The 17,577-nt window shown below is 40.8% G+C and overlaps 1 pseudogene across 1 annotated transcript; it reads left to right on the plus strand.

The window, feature by feature from the left end:
• Positions 1-4,960: 4,960 nt before the first annotated feature.
• Positions 4,961-5,466, plus strand: LOC308522131 (cofilin-1-like; annotated as a pseudogene). Its single transcript has one exon. The product of its transcript is annotated as a cofilin-1-like (transcript).
• The last annotated feature ends 12,111 nt before the right edge of the window (positions 5,467-17,577 follow it).

Genomic DNA, 17,577 nt, shown 5'->3' on the forward strand with positions numbered 1-17,577 from the left:
AATTGAAATTTTATTTAAACTCTATTATAAGTTTTAAGTTATATCCTGATAACTCTCATTTTTTATCCATATATTGGTCATTTCTAAAGTCTTTTGATTTATATTCCTGGATAATAATTAATGTATATGGAGGTCTACAGTGAAGTGACCCTCACCTCACAAAATAAGTAGTTATTGGACACAGCTGCTTGGGCTGTATTACCAGCCCATGTACCCAATAACAGTCCACACATGCCAATTGGGGGAGAGGGTATTATTATGGTGTGTTGCAGGGATATAGAAATATTGGAAAGATAGACTCCACTCTTGTGAATGAATATAACTCTAAAGTGCTTATTGATTTTTTAAAAATGTCTTTTTTTCTTATATTTCAGGTTTTTGGACTTTAAAAACATAAATAGTTTTCATTTTAAAGGATTATAATGGCACTCCTAAATAAATGTAAGAACCAACATAAAGCCACAGAGGACTCCTTTATAAGCTACCTATAAGAGGAACAAAAACCAAAAGTAAAATTGTCCCTGGCCAGTGTTACTCAGTTGGTTGGGCATTGTCCTGTGCACCAAAGAGTTGCTGATTCATTCTTTGTCAGGGCACATGCCTGGGTTGTGTGCTTGATTCCTGGTAGTGGGCATGCAGGATGTGGCTGATGGATGTTTCTCTCTCACATCAATGTTTCTCTCTCTCTCCCTCTCCTTTCCTATTTCTCAAAAAAAAAATCTTTAAAAAAGTAAAAGTGAAGAGTTTTTATAAGAGACTAGAGGCCCAGTGCATGACATTCATGCACTGGGGGGTATGGGGGTCCCTCAGCCTGACCTGCACCCTCTCCAATCTGGGAGCCCTCAGGGGAGCCCTCTCCAATCCAGGAGTTTCTGTCTGTCTTTGCAATCATATGAGTGAATTGTCTGAGACCCCCAACTCAGTTTGGTTTGTTGCTCACAGAATAATAGAGGCATTTTTTTTTCTTTGCTTCATTGGTGGAGATTTCCTGGAAGTTTTAGGATATCTTCCCTTTCATTTTTCCTAGACACTCTGATTTTATTTATGTTTCTCACCTTTGCTTTCCCTCCATCCCCCACCACAACAGTAACTTGCTCCAGGCTCACTTTGCTCTAGTGTCTAGGAGATCTGTCTGCCACCAGAACTATGATTCCCCGCATTCCTGGTGCTCCCCGCACTCTGGGCTTCCACTTTGGGTCCTGGGGCTGCCACCAGAACTACTATTCCCAGAATTCCTAGTGCTCCCCGCGCTCTTGGTTTTACCTTCCTGCTCTGTCTCCATCCCATGGCCTCCCACTCTGCCAAGTCCTCCAAGACGCCAGCTATCCCTCTCTGCTCTCCACCCAGTGGCCTGGGGGGAATGACTGAGGGAGCCACATCCCCTCAAGCAGCCGGCTCTCCTGCTTTGCTCTCCACCTGGTGCCTGTGTATGCAAATTAACCTGCCATCTCTTCCGGGTTAATTTGCATACCCACTCCTGATTAGCTGGTGAGCGTAGAGGAGGGACAGTCAATTTACATGTTTCTCTTTTATTATATAAGATAATATGCTTGTGGACCTTTTGTCAATGCCTCAAATTTAAGGAACATAGCTAAAGGAAAAAAATACATAAAACCAATATATGGTTTTGGGGTTTGATTTAATAAGCTTTTTAATTTACACTTACTCAGTTTAACTGAAGATGTTGCATTTTTCATGCATAAGACATATTTTTATTTCTTAGCCATAGTAAAGATCCAAGTAGATCTTCTCCTATATAGAATCAACAAGTTTCATTCTGGTTCTATGGCAGGTTGATAGTGTAGACCTGTGTTCAACTCTCAAGTCTTTATTGGAGAAGGACCTTACTATTGCATTTAACATTGCTAAGAGAGAGCTATGCTTCATTCAAATGGGAATAATGATTCCTACCATTTGGACTTATTATATATTTACAGGTAATTATGTAAGTGAGCCCACTATAGACATATAAAGTTGGTAGTCACTACTAGTTGATCTGGACAGGAAGTTCATCTGGACAGAATGTAATACCAGTCCTGGAATTTTTGTCTTCCACATAAAATCAGCAAAATGACCCTGGTCTTTCTCATGCCCAGATGAGTAGTAGCACAAGTATCGGTATTTTGTGTGCTACAGGAATGTCCTCTTCTGTTCCAAATTCCTTGCCCTGCTTAGTGAAGTCCTCATTAAAGAAAATGAGTAAAACTTTCATTCTACAGAGCTAAAAATTTGATTATTCCTTCCGAGAAAATAATAATGCACTGAGACATAGGAGAGAAAACGAGTTTGAAACTATGAGATGGAAGAAAGAAAGATCACCAGGCAGAGAAACTGTCAAGTGACTTCACGTTGTCCATTCTCTTACTGGTTTTGATAATTTGTAGAACATGTTTCTGTACCCAGAAATTAAGTGAAATCCTTCTTCAATAAACATATTTGAACAAATTATTTATGATATAAACACATCTTTATATGCATGGGTATGAATATATGTATATATACAGTTGAATCATGATCTAAAATGTATTCAGTCTCTGGATGTCTTTATAAAAAAACATGAAATCCATGTTTATAAAGATTTTTATAAAAGACATGCATTAAGCTAGCGTAGAAGTTTTGGAATAATCTAAAATCACTTGTTTTTTGTTGTAGGTTTTGTTTCAAAGGGCATGGAACACTCGGCTCTGAAGCTCCTTTGATATATGATTCTAACATGCTGGATAAATGTGACCAGATAATTAATCCTTCTAAAAAGATTTACATTTTTCCATTAGAAATATTGGTCCTTTCAGCAGGAGTCATAGGCTCCTTCTGACGGCAGTCACCAATCTCCTACTTCTTCAATGACATCATACCTAGGTTTCACCCACAACATGCCATTTGAGTGGACTGACTGCTGATTGGGCGTGCAGGGCGGGACTGCCTCATCACACTGTTTTACTTCAAAGAGCCCTGGATGGCATGGAACATATTTGGAAAGATGTTTATCTTTTTTACTGACACTTATTCAGGAGTGGATTTGCTATGTAGCTAATAAGCTTAATCTTCAGGGTCTCTCATTGTATTAGTTTATTTTAAGGCCTTAAACCTAATTTTTACTTTTTGGGGTCTTTTGTATTATTTTTGTTAAAAGGGATTCCCAAATTTGAATAAATTTCAGGACTTACAAAAGGTATTATTCACTTCTGCACTAATCACAGTCTAATCATAAAATATCTCACCTCATACTTCTTTAAAAGCCTCCCAAAGGACAGTGGTAGGAGTTGCAGTGAAGAGAAAGGGTTTTGGAAACATATAGACTTTATTGATCTTGAGCAAGTCATCGATGGCTCTGAAACATCTATTTCCTTAACAGCAAAATGAAAATAATAATTTCTAAGATACTTCTCAGAGCTAATTGTAACCTCCCACAGACATAGTAGAGACTAAAGCTTACCCTTTACCTTCCAAACAGTCTGAAAATAGTTCCATTGTAAAACTGAGTTGACTCACTGCTTCTCAACCTTCTTCTTCCAAAGGTCCCAACCGAGTAAAAGGGATAGCATCCAGTGCCCTGTTTCTCTGCTGATATCAAAGCATCAGTACATGTTGATGATTCTCTGATATAAAGGTATAAAGCCAATATAAGTACCTGAAATTTAAAAATGTTCCATTGGCTATGTCCAGTTGTGCCAGTACCTCTGATCATTGCAATCAATCCAGAGGCAAGCAGACAATTTACTCTACCATTACACAAAGTAGATGCCAGACACCACGTGGCTAAAACATCCCCATGAATGATTGAAGTTCAATCATAAATTTGTTTTGCCATCATATCAACCAAAAAGTCCATGTTCCTATTATCAACATACAAAAGACCTCATCAAACACATGGGGCCATCCTTTTCTACAAAATGGGTGTCAGAACACTAAGAAATGGAGAGCAACAAGACAATAAATATCATTGTGGTAGATTCCCCGGGGCAGGCTTCGTTCTCTAGCACACCTCCAAATTAATTCCAAACAGTATGCAATGCTATCACTAAAGAAAGGCAATTTAAAGATGGCCACGTTATAACTGATGGAGCGCTGCTAGATGTTTAGACAGTGATCATCCATTTTCCATCACTGACAGATTCCGTTTCCTCCCTGAGAGCCATTTCATAAAGTCCCCAGGGGCAGCCTGAATAAAGCTGCTCCTGGACATCATGCAGACCGCCAGCTGCCTACCAGCTGCCTGGCCCCTGTCAAGGCTGAGGGAGCTTGAATGACAAAAGAAGAATTGAACTGGTAATGCAGCAGTACATGGCATACATCACCATTGTGCAGCAGGAATGGGCAAGTCATCAATAATAAAGTGATTTCCGCCAGAGAAATTTATTGAACTGGTACATTAGCCAGTAACCTACCCCAGGTGTGCAGGTGCCCTGAAGCTCTGACCCCGAGAACTCAGTCAGTCTCTCAGCTCAGTTAGGTCCCTATCTCTGTGACTTCCACTATGGCAGTAGCAGGGCAGCAGGTGTGAAAGGAGAGGGGGTGCATATATTACGTTTTCTTTACTTCATGCTCTATAGCATCTGGCCACAAGAATAAGGGAGAGATTTGCTAAAGCAGCTTAATACTGAACATCAAGCAGCTGCCCAAAAATCATAACTTCTGATTATTTCTGATCTCTATTGAATTGGAGTCATTACTTCTGGTCACATTGCTGAATGTGAACCACTCAACAGCCAGGGCTGCCAACAGGTTAGCTGTCAGGAAGCTGATCTGGGGAAAACAAGACTCTACTCCACCTTCAAATATCAAAAAGGTGTCTTTTTTGTTTCTCATTAAAAAAAATCTACATCTCTAAACTAGAACATAAGTTTCATTTGAAGAATTCATACCTGTTATAAAAATAAAAAAAGAGCAGTCGGATCCCAGCAGCTGCTGCAGCGCCGCTCATCTTTCCAGGCTATCTTGCTATCTCCTTTAGCTTCCGGAAACATGGCCTCTGGTGTGGCTGTCTCTGATGGAGTCATCAAAGTGTTCAATGACATGAAGGTACGTAAGTCCTCAACACCAGAGGAGGTAAAGAAGCGCAAGAAGGTGGTGCTCTTCTGCCTGAGTGAAGACAAGAAGAACATCATTCTGGAAGAGGGCAAGGAGATCCTGGTAGGTGATGTGGGCAAGACAGTAGACGACCCCTGCGCCACCTTCGTCAAGATGCTGCCAGACAAAGACTGCCGCTATGCCCTGTATGACACAACCTATGAGTCCAAGAAGAGCAAGAAGGAAGACCTGGTGTTTATCTTCTGAGCTCCTGAGACTGCGCCTCTTAAGAGCAAAATGATCTATGCCAGCTCCAACGATGCCATCAAGAAGAAGCTTACGGGGATCAAGCATGAATTATAAGCAAATTGCTATGAGGAGGTCAGGGACCGCTGCACTCTGGCAGAGAAGCTGGGGGGCAGTGCTGTCATCTCCCTGGAGGACAAGCCTTTGTGAGCTCCCTCCAGCTCCCCGCCTGGAGCATCTGGCACCCCAGACCTGCCAGTGGGGGGTTGAAGGCTGCCCCCTTCTGCCAGACCCGAGGGGCTGGAGGGATCCCAGCAGGGGGAGGGAAATTTCTTCACCCAGTTGCCAAACAGCCCCCCACCCCCTGAACCTTTCTTCTCCCTCCACCCCTGACGGTTCTGGCCTTCTCAAACAGTTTTTTATCTTCTGATTCCTCTTGGGTTGAAGCAGACCAAGTCCTCCCTACCCCAGACACCCCAGTTTTGGAGAGGGCCTGTATTTTTTTAATGACACCCCTAGTTGCAACCTGTTGTCCCCCTTTCCCATGCTGCCAACTCCTAACCACAACGGTGACTCTGTGCTTGTCTATTTAGTTCTATGTATAAATGGAATGTTGTGAAGATAACCCCTCCCCATGTTGCTTGGTTCCCCTCCCTTTTCCCCCCTGGTCTTGGCCACTCATGGAAGCAGGGCCAGTAAGGGACCTTTAATTAAACAAAAACAAAAAAAAAAAAAGGAAGAAAAACAACAATAAAAAGCCTCACTTAAATAAATAAATAAATAAATAAATAAATAAATAAATAAATAGATAGATATAAAAAAAGATCCTGAGGAATTGCCATTTACTTTTACACCAACAGAGAAACCATCTTGGAAGAGTGTAACAGCAATATACAAACAAGCGGGAGAGGATGAGGGGCGTCATGGTTTTAGGAAGACCATGCAGGGCTCTTGACACTTATTCAGGAATGGATTTGCCATGTATCTAATGTGTCTCTTTCTTGTGTGGCCTCCAAAGGAGATTATGTGAAAGTAATTTAAAAGTGAAATTTCTTAAAGTGTGTTGGAAGAGAAAGGAACAGGTACAGACGAAAAGGTCTAGGATAGTGGTAGGCAAACTCATTAGTCAACAGAGCCAAATATCAACAGTACAACGATTGAAATTTCTTTTGAGAGCCAAATTTTTTAAACTTAAACTATATAGGTAGGTACATTGTTATTAACTTAATTAGGGTACTCCTAAGGCTTAGGAAGAGCCACACTCAAGGAGCTAAAGAGCCGCATGTGGCTCGCGAGCCGCAGTTTGCTGAGCATGGGTAGGAGAAAGTCCATATATTCTCTTGGCAACAGGGCTGTTTGTGTCAATGGCTGGGCAGAAAACAGAGATGTAACAAAAAGAATCATGATGACTATCCCATCGTAATGGTAATAAGAATGGCTGTTTACTTAGTTCTCGTTGTTTACCAGGCCCTGTGCTAAGCATTCGCATACAGTTTCTTATGTAATGTTACTAATATCTACATAGAGCTGGTCATATTGTTCTTCCCACTTTAAAAATAAAAAACTAGAAGATCAAAAAAGTTAATTAACTTGATGAAAGTCAACCAGTGGCTGAGCTGAAAAGCAAACCCAGCTTCATTTTACTCCAAAAGATTAAAACACATTATTTTTATCAAAGCAAAATGAAATGTGGTAAGGATAAATAATGAATTCTCTTGGCAAGGCTACATGGAGACCCTTCTGTACCCACCACTGTGTCAGTCATCAGCAGTATAGAAAGAACAAAACACGTTCCTACATTCAAATTCCTCACAGTCCAGTCAGGGAAGTGAAATCATAAACAAATAACCACAGGTTCTTTATGTACAAACTAAACAAATGGACTCTGGGAAACTAAAACAGAAAATGATTTAACTAGAAAAATAGAGAGTTGAGTTGGTTTGAGTAATTAACACCGGATACTGCAAGAACACCTCCCACTAAATCACAGTGACTGACCCCAATAAAGATTTGGCCATTGTTTATGCCTCAGTCTGATACAGGTGAGATATTTGTCCAACAGCGACCCTGGGATTTAAGCTTCTTCCATGTTGCAGTTTTGCCACAAACTGGCCTCAAAGAAAGAGAAAGATAGAGGAGGCCCATTGGTTCTTTTTAAAATTATTTTAACCACAGTTTACATTCAATACCCTCTGGCACCAGTTTCAGAGGTACAGCAAAGTGGCCAGAAACCATGCACTCTGCAGAGTGGTCCCCACTGCCCCTGGCACCCACCTGACCCAAACCCCATTAGCTCCACATTACTGACTGAATTCCCCATGCTGCAAACCATCTCTGTGGCTGCTCTGCATAATTGCTTGGCCCATGAGTTAAACATGTCACTTCTCACAGCTCATTGAACAAAACAAGTAATACGGCCCCCAAATAACTGCGAAGGATGGAAAATGTAGGGGAGCATGAGGAATACCTGGAGATCACTAACTCTCCAGTTTAGAGGACTGATGCCTAGAGCAGTGGGCATGGAACACTAGGGAACGCGGCTGTCTCATCAGAAAATCATTCCTCGGTGAATGAGCGCCAGTAGACTTATTCTTCTCACTCTTCCGCTCAAGAGGTGTCTCTTGTTGCTAGAGGAGGAGAGAGATCTTACCTGTGAAGGGAGAGTCAACCCCAAAAGGGAAAAAGGAGAGATAGGACTATAGGAAGTGACTAAGAATTGTTCGGTGAACAGAGGAAAGGGGAAATGCTCAAAGCAAAGATGCAGCAAAACAGTAATGTGTGGCAGCACAAGAAGCTTCCAGCCATTCTTGACAATGTCAGAGAATTGAGTCTCAGGGGCACAAGGGAGGAGTCTGGAGATACTGGGCAATGGCAAGTCATAGTGAGTGCTGTTTGATCATTTAACTCAATCCCGAGTAAGTAGATGGTGAAACTGATGTACAAGACCGCACATAAGTAGACTGCTCTCTGCACAACTAGAGCCATTTTGTCATTCCCACAATCTGAGGATTGAAAAGAAATCACAAGGAGAGTGACACCGCTGCCCACCCTATGACAAAACACACTCAAGCATTCACACATTCACACAAACACACCTATTCACACACTCACATGTATCACATGCACATTCATACACTCACATTTAACATCCACATCATCACTTATGCACACATAAACACACTCACATATGCTCACACATACACTCATACATGCCCACACCTACACACTCAAATGTGCCACATACACACTCATACATTCAAGTGTGCCACACACACATGGACACACATTTAATATGCTCACACACTCCCATGTGCCTGTTATGCCCAGATTTCAAGATCCCCAAAAAACCACGTTAGGGAGCCAGTCCGATGCAAAAGCAGAGGGTCTCTTATACAAGCTCGCTTGGTCCCCCCCTTGCCTCCATTACTGGGTGCAAGAGAGAGCCCCGAATCCCAAGAGAACAAAGAATTTATAGGGCTTGGGGTCGGGGGCAGGGTGCAGCTAGGGTCTGGTTACACAAAGACAGGGAGGGTGGCCAGCATACATTTGGCCTTGGGCTAGTTTCCCCCGCTTTCCCATTGGCCGAGATAAGGGCAGGCTGAGTAACTGATACACCCTGCGGCTTTTTCTTGGAAGAGGGGTTAAGGACACAGCCATCAGTCCTGCTTTGTCCTTTCAGTACCCATATACACACATGCACACACTCACATAACCCCCCACACAAATGTTTTCATGGAAAGGTGGTAGCAAAATAGACATAAAAGTCTACAATTCTGTTACTTCGTTCAAAATTTGTACTTTGGAAAGATTCAAATGGTTGCAGGTGATGGATCATATTAACTCAAAGTAAAATGAATCCAGAGTCCGCATTTAATAACACATGTAGGTAGGGGAAGCCCTGGGCTGGAATCCACTACCAGTGACGGGACCTCTGACGAGCGGCTGGAATTTTCCTAGACTTGGTTTTCTCATTGCTATCAATATGGGGAAAATGTTATCTTTCTTATGTGGCCTCCAAAGGAGATTATGTGAAAGTAATTTAAAACTAATCTGTATTCCATAGAAGTTCACATTCCAAGTGGATACCTCCTCCATTTGTGCTGACACCTGAAATAAATTTGAGCATAGACTCTAATAAACAAGGTTCTGAGGGACAAGATGTGGGAGAGAAGGAACAGATGAGGGTCAGAGGACCGGGTCTCTGTGCCTGTCTCTGACCCCACTGGGTAACCTCATAGTAATGCTGAAGTACCAGTAATTAGCAATATGTACTCAGACTGATCAGCAATAATTCATTGAATTTAGAGAGCATCATTTTGTAAGCACTTAATTTTGAAAATGAAATTTCAAAATGCAGTATGGCTCTCACGAATGCAAAAGGATAGTTCATTCAAACTAGTTTTAAGCAGATACTACACACAGAAAAAGATAAAAATAAATGGGACTGTTAGGTCAAGGAAAATAATATGAAGTGTCAGTTTTATAATTATCCTTAAGTAAAAGACCTATCTCTATGCTGAGAGAAGAACCAAAATACATTGGATGGGCATACAGTGAAAGAACCATAAGTCTTTGATATTCATTGATTGAAGAAAAACAAACAAAAACAACTGATGGATGTGAACTGAGCTATTCTAGGTTCCTCAAAGAATAAATGCTGTTACCATTAAGAGCTCATTGTTTACTCCTCTCACTCAGCCCTGACACACAGAGAGAGCTGGAAAACTGCTGAGTAGAAATGGCATTTGGCTGGGTCCATTTGTGGACAGCCATTAATATCACTAACAGGCCCATGTGTTAGACTTGGCCCAACAAGGGCACCAGATGCATCCTCCCAGGCAACCCGTGGCCTTCTGACTGTGACTGCAGGTGGGAACACTGCGTCTGCTTGCATTCAGACAGCTGGCTTCTTTGCTCAAGACAGAGCAGCGATGGCACTGTCACTACAACTCCACTTCGTGAAAATGAATGTAGTGGTGTGTGTGTGTGTGTGTCGGGGGGGGGGGGTGCGCAGGAGAGAAGGGCGCGAGTTCTGGCGCCAGATCTGACCAACAGATAGATGGTGCTCTCTTGAGGACAAAGGATAGACAATTAAAAGTGACTCTAGACCTGTTTCTACAGACCCAGCTAAGTTAACTAAATTTAACAAGAACTTACGCATAATGTGTATCTAGCCTTGTGGTCAGGAAAGAGATCCAGGAAAAGAAGAAAAGTACCCTTACATAAAGGCATACTGCTAGAGTGGGACAGCGTAGAATCAGAGCAAGAAATAAATTCCCTGTTGGGGCAAGAGTAAAGCATATTTTCAAGCTCTCTGACAGGGATTCACAGACGTTGTTTTAACACTTGCAATCACCCTGTGAGTAGATACTAAAAGCTTCATTTTCCAAATAATGAAGGCAACACTGAGAGGGTCTGTGGCTTCCCCCAGGTCACACAGTTTATTGGGTCAAGATGTAAAGCTCTGATTTTGAGGAACACGTTGTTAGAGTCCACATTAGATTTTAAGGGTTATTGAGTTCAGAAAAGGCAACTCAGAGTGTGACATTTACATAGTGCTCACAGGGCACCTACCATCTTTCTAAGCCCTTTTTCAATTATAACTCATCTAACCTGTCATAGCAAATCCATACTTAGATACTAATATGTCTGTGCTGTAAAAATAAGAACCCAGTAAACAGAGCTTCAGTCAGTAGTCCGAAGTCACAAAACTAAGTGGAAGAGTAGAGATTTGAACCCAAAAGAGGCCTGTCCTTCTTGTTCCCCACTCCACTATATTAAATAGTCACTGGCAATGTTCATTTCCCCCTCTCCCCCCCAACATGGGGCCAGGCATTTGGTTGAGTGGATTATTAATTTGTTTTATCTGTATTGGATCAAAACAGAAGTTTCCAAACTCCTCACACCTTCCCCATCCTGTTTTCAAAACATAGAAAGGTATATTTGCAGTTGATCCTCTTAGACTTGAGGACATGAGAGAATATCGCTGTGCCAGGAAACAGCAGGGAGCACAGGAAGGGTGAAGGGGTGAACACACCAAACCTTTCCTTCTGGAGGCCAGGACTTCAAAGCTTACATGTGGTCAAAGTTTACAAAAGACAGATGGGTAGTTATATTGATAAATATATGACAGAAATATTATAGATGGATAGGTAGATGATGATAGATGATAGATAGCTATAGATAGATGATAGATGATGATGATTGATAGATAATAGATGATATATAGATAATAGATGATACATACATACATACATACATACATACATACATAGATTTTCTTTTATCTTCTGACCAAACTAGAAAACCAGTGTGGGGTTAGGGAAAATTCCACAGGTGAAAAGTTCAATTACTTTGCTCCTCACTTAACACCCAGGAAATATGGTAGGACTTCTGTTGGCAAGACTACATGGTAGAAAGCCTGTGCATGAGGAAAAAGTCTCCATGTGCCATTAATAATCTCCTTGTACAAGTTTGACACACATGTAGCAGTGCTGTCAACTTCAAGGAATAATGTCTGTTTGGACAATTAATATATTATTGCTGACCATTGGGACATTAGACCAGAAGGACTGAACCAAATGTTCTGATATGTGGCAGCCCATAGAAGTTATGGAATGTTTCTCAAGAGTAAGAATTCTCAAACCAAAAATATATTCCATTTCTTATCTACTATGACAAATAGGAGCTTTAAGTAAGATTTTTTTCTGATTTAAAACAAATAATTTAATGAAAGATTCTCAGACCAAAGTAAATTAAACCCCTTTCAGTATATATATATATATATATATATATATATATATATATATATATAAAATTCTTCAATTTAAATATTTTATACTCAATTAGCTTGACTATCTGAAAAATGTTTCTCTTCTCTTTTCTCCAATTCTGTCTGACTCAGTCTCACTGTCTCTCACAGCACCACACACACACACACACACACACACACACACACAGCTAAAAAGAATGTTGGTGGCAGGTGTAAAAATGAATACCAACTGGTTTTTAAGTAATGGAATCAAATGCTTAGTTCAGCAGGAGTCTGCTCTGTATCTAATTTTTCCATGAAGATTTTCATAGAGAAGTGATAATCACTTTTGCAGAGAATACTGACAAGGTGTACTCACTTGGTTGAAGGAGAAGAAAATGAGTATGTGCATTTAAAATTTTGTGTTTACAATTTTAGGGAAAGGAGGAGCATGACTATAGTTTCATAACTGCTTTAATGCAATTGGTTCCACTTGGGGGAGAGACATGTTGAAATCCGATGAGTAATTGAATTTAAGCAGCAATAACACTGGGCATTGTCAAACTCTTACAGCTTTTTTTTGAAAATGTCTTCTTCTTTCTTTCTGGGGAAAAAATGTACATAATATAGAATACCATGACCTTACCCAATAGAAAAGAAGAAAATTAACAGTTATTTCACCTAAGTGCATCTGCATTTGAATCACCATATGCTAAAGTCTATGCAACTTCTAACTGCATAATTTCTTCTCCTAGCTTCTTCCTGCTATAAAAACACAGAATTTTGGAGCTGAATGGTGTATCTTAAGAGTAATTTTAGTGTAAAGTTCTCATTTTAAAAATGAAAAATCAAAGGCCTAGAGAAATAAGGGAACTTGCCTGTGGATGTATAATAAATTGGTGGCAGAAATTGGACCAAGTTTAGAACTCCTGATGCTGCTTCTTGTGTAGTTAAAGAAAAAAAGGCCTGAGGGGCAAGGGCAGGGGGGAGAACAGGTCTAGTAAAGAGGATCCTGTGGTCTGAATGTTTCTGTCCCCCTGGATTCCATGTTTAAGTCTTAACCTCCACATGTGGTAGTATTTGGACATGAGGTCCCTGGCAGGTGATCATGTATGGAGGGTGAAGCCCTCATGAATGAATGACATTAGTGCTTTAGCAAAAGAACCCAGAGAGCTCCCCTCCCCCTCTTTCCCTGTTTGGGTGAATAAGTCTGCTACCTGACCTTGGTCTTAGATTTCCGCTCCTGAGAAATGTGAGCGATGCATTTTTGTGTTTGACAAGCCTCCCATTGTGTGGTATTTTGCTATAGTAACCAAAACAGACCAACTGTGACAGAAGGCTTCAGGGACCAGGACCAATCATCCCCAGGAAATAACTCAAGGAGCTAAAAGGGCATGATAGCTGATGAAAGGTGATTGGCCATTGCAATCTTTTCATCGGTACTCTTTTGCTCACAAGGGGGAGAAAATCATCTAAAACTATCTTGAGCTCAAGGACACATTTACATTTTTTATGCAACCAAGAGGCCTGAGTTTAGAAGCAATTTCAAGTATACTTGCAACTCAGGTGCCCAAATGACCATCAATACTTTCTCCTGAGCTTTTTTTCTTAATTCTCTGAATTGGTCTATAATATTTAATATTTAATATCTTCCCCGTGATGAGGCAGAGGGCCTCTGTAAACCCATATCCATATTCTCTCAGTTTAGCAACCTCGGTTGGAAAAGACACCTGTCTTCCCATGTTCAAACATTAATCACAGAGCAGATCATTACTCTGCCCTGCTTAGGTCATATACCAACGCTGGATTCAAGAAATGGGTTAATATGACTGGGGAGATTCTGGTCACAGCTCAATCTTACCTGGGTCTACTGAGGGAATTGATGTTTCACTCACCAACTGGGAGTGTAAGATAAGAGTATCTTAAAGGGAAGGGAACATGTAATAAAAGGAAACAGGGAAGCCCAGCCAGTGTGGCTCAGTGGTTGAGCATTCACCTATGAACCATGAGGTCAGGATTCGATTCCAGGTCAGGGTACATACCTGGGTTGTAAGCTTGATCCCCAGTGTGGGGTATGCAGGAGGCAGTCAATCAATGATTCTCTCTCATCATTGATGTTTCTATCTCCCTCTCTCTTCCTCTCTGAAATCAATAAAAAATATATTTTTTTAAAAAGAAACAGGGAAGAAACTTGCTAAAAAATAATTAGAGGCCACTTTCCAGGGAACCCAAAGTATGATAGATGGTACCCGGCATGGCCCAGGAGAGCTCACTCTGCATTTTGGAGATTTTTGTAGCTGACCTAGGTCACCTTCATGCTGGCAGACACTGAAGATCCTAGAAATGGTGGTTGGTGGAGTAGGGGTAGTCCTTGGCGTGTTGGAGTGGCATAAACTGTTAAAAGATTCCCCAATGAGCCTTGGCCAGGTGGCTCATTTGTTTGGAGCTTCATCCCATATGCCAAAAGGTTATGGGTTCAATTCTGGTCAGGGCCTATAGCTAGGTTGTGAATTCCATCCCAGGTCAGAACACAAACAATGGGGAATCTATTGATGTTTCTCTCTCACATCCATGTGTCTCTCTTTCTCTCCCTCTCTTACTCTCTCTAAAAATCAATAAAAACATATCCTCCAGGCCCAAGGGATGGTCCCGCGGATACCTGGGAAACGCCGACTGGCTTCCGCCGGAAACAACCTTCAACCAACCTCTCCGGGGACTCCGGGCCCCACCGCCCACCGGCCGTGGCCACCGCCTCTGACCCCCAGCCCAGAGGACCTACAGTGCCCTCTTTCTCCCAGGCGCATGCGCCCGACAAACACACACCCCCACCCCACTCCCACCCCACCCCCCACCCCCGCGACACTGTGTCCCGTCCAAGAGCACTCTGCCCAGGGACACCACCAACCACCCCTACACACACACACACACACACACACACAACCGAGGGACATGGACAACAGGGGGATGAGAGCATGAGTGGGGGCAGGGATGGGGGTTTAATGGGAGATTGAGGACACATTTGTAATACCTTAACTAATAAAGAATTTTTAAAAAATAAAAATAAATAAAAATAAAAATAATACACGTAAGTATATTATCAAAAAACAAAACAAAACATATCCTCAAGTGTGGATCAAAGAAAAAAAGATTCCAAGATTCCCCAGTGACAAATTGCAATGTTGTACCAGAAAAAGAGTTATGTGCAGTATATCGGATGATTAAGAATAATCAAGAATTAATAAGTATAAGGATTATGGAACTGGATGAATATTACTGTGGGCAACAAACACTTTAAAAATATTAGTATAAGTAAAATGAAAGGTTGAGATGAATAATTTACAACCAAAGATTAAGATGAGAGGTTTTCTCTACCATCATTTATAAAGGGATTCTTATCTACAACAGGAGAGAAGAAAACGCTGAGGGGAAGGTCCACCAAGAAGTTAACTATGCAAACTTAACAGGTCTGCCATGGCAGGATCATGGTTTTTCATGGAAAGGAATGGACCTGGGACAACCAACAGCTGTGAGATTTTAGGAAGGCCTTCAGTCAGTTAGGATTCCACCAGAAAAAAACAAAGACCTGTAGGATAAACATACTTACATCACTGTGTGCATGTGCAAATACACATTTGTACGTGTGTGTGTGAGATTTGTTGCAAGGAATCTGTCCATTGGTTATGCTTATATGTATGCATACAAGTCCCTTGGATGATCTCTTACCCCATCCCTCCCCCACCCTCCAATGCCTTCCCTCTGAACTTTGATGGTCTGTTTGATGCTTCTCTGTCTCTGGATCTATTTTTGTTCATCAGTGTATGTTGTTCATTATATTCCACAAACGAGTGAGATCATGTGATATTTATCTTTCTCTAACTGGCTTATTTTGCTTAGCATAATTCTCTCCAGGTCCATCCATGCTGTTGCAAATGGTAAGAGTTCTTTCTATTTTAAAGTAGCACAGTATTCCAGTGTATAGATCAGCAGTACTCAACCTGTGGGTCGCGGCCACTTTGGGGGTGGAATGACCCTTTCACAGGGGTTGCCTAAGAATATCAGAAAACACATATATAATTACATATTGTTTTTGTGATTAATCACTATGCTTTAATTATTTTCAATTTATAAAAATGAAACTACATCCTGCACATCAGATATTTACATTATGATTCATAACAGTAGCAAAATTACAGTTATGAAGTAGCAACAAAAATAATTTTATGGTTGGGGGTCACCACAATATGAGGAACTGTATTAAAGGGTCGCGGCTTTAGGAAGGTTGAGAACCACTGGTATAGATGTACCATGGTGTTTTAATCCACTCATCTGCTGATGGGCACTTAGGCTGTTTCTAAATCTTAGCTATTATAAATTGTGCTGCTATGAACATAGGGGTGCATATGTTCTTTTTCTTGGGGACATTCTTAGAAGTGGGGTTATTGGGTCAAATGGGAATTCCATTTTTAATTTTTTGAGGAAACTCCATACTGTTTTCCACAGTGTCTGAACCAGTCTGCATCCCCACCAGCAGTGCCGGAGGGTTCCTTTTTTTCCACATCCTCTCCAGCACTTGTCATTTGTTGATTTGTTGATGATAGTCATTCTGACAGGTGTGAGATGGTACCTCATTGTTGTTTTAATTTTCATCTCTCGGACAATTAGTAACTTTAAGCATGTTTTCATATGTGTCTTGGCCTTCTGTATGTCCTTTTTCAAAAAGTGTCTATTTAAGTCCTTTGCCCATTATTTTATTGGATTGTTTATCTTCCTTTTGTTAAGTTGTATGAGTTCCCTATAAATTTTGGAGATTAAGCCCTTATCAGATATAACATTGGCAAATATATTCTTCCATTCAGTGGGCTTTCTTGTTGTTTTGTTGATGGTTTCTTTTGCTGTGCAGAAGCCTTTTATTTTGATGTAGTTCCATTTGCTTATTTTCTCCTTATTTTCCATTGCCCTTATGAGCTGTATTGGTAAAGATATTACTATGACATATGTCTGATATTTTGTTGCCTATGGATTATTCTAAGATTTTTATGGTTTCCTGTCTTACATTTATGTCCTTTATCCATTTTGAGTTCAATTTGGTGTATGGTGTAAGTCGGTGGTCTAGTTTCATTTTTTTTTTTTTTTGCAACTATCTGTCCAATTTTCTCAACACCATTTATTGAAGAGACTGTCTTGATTCCATTGTATGCTCTTGCCTCCTTTGTCAAATATTGATTGAACATAATGGCTTGGGTCAATTTTTTGGTTCTCTGTTTGGTTCCATTGGTCTATATGTCTGTTCTTGTGCCAGTACCAGGCAGTTTTGAGAACAGTGGCTTTGTAATATAGCTTGATATCTGGTATTGTGATCCCTCCAACTTTGTTCTTCTTTGTAGGTGTGTGAAACATGCCATTGGTATTTAAATGGGGATTGCATTGATTCTATAAATTACTTTGGGTAGTATGGATATTTTAATAATGTTGATTCTACTAACCCATGAACATGGTATAATATCTTATTTATTTATTTCTTCCTCTATCTCTTTTTTCAATGCCCTATAATTTTCCAAGTACCTCCTTAG

Source organism: Myotis nattereri, assembly GCF_964212035.1.
Source record: "Myotis nattereri genome assembly, chromosome: 7".
NCBI lineage: Eukaryota > Metazoa > Chordata > Mammalia > Chiroptera > Vespertilionidae > Myotis > Myotis nattereri.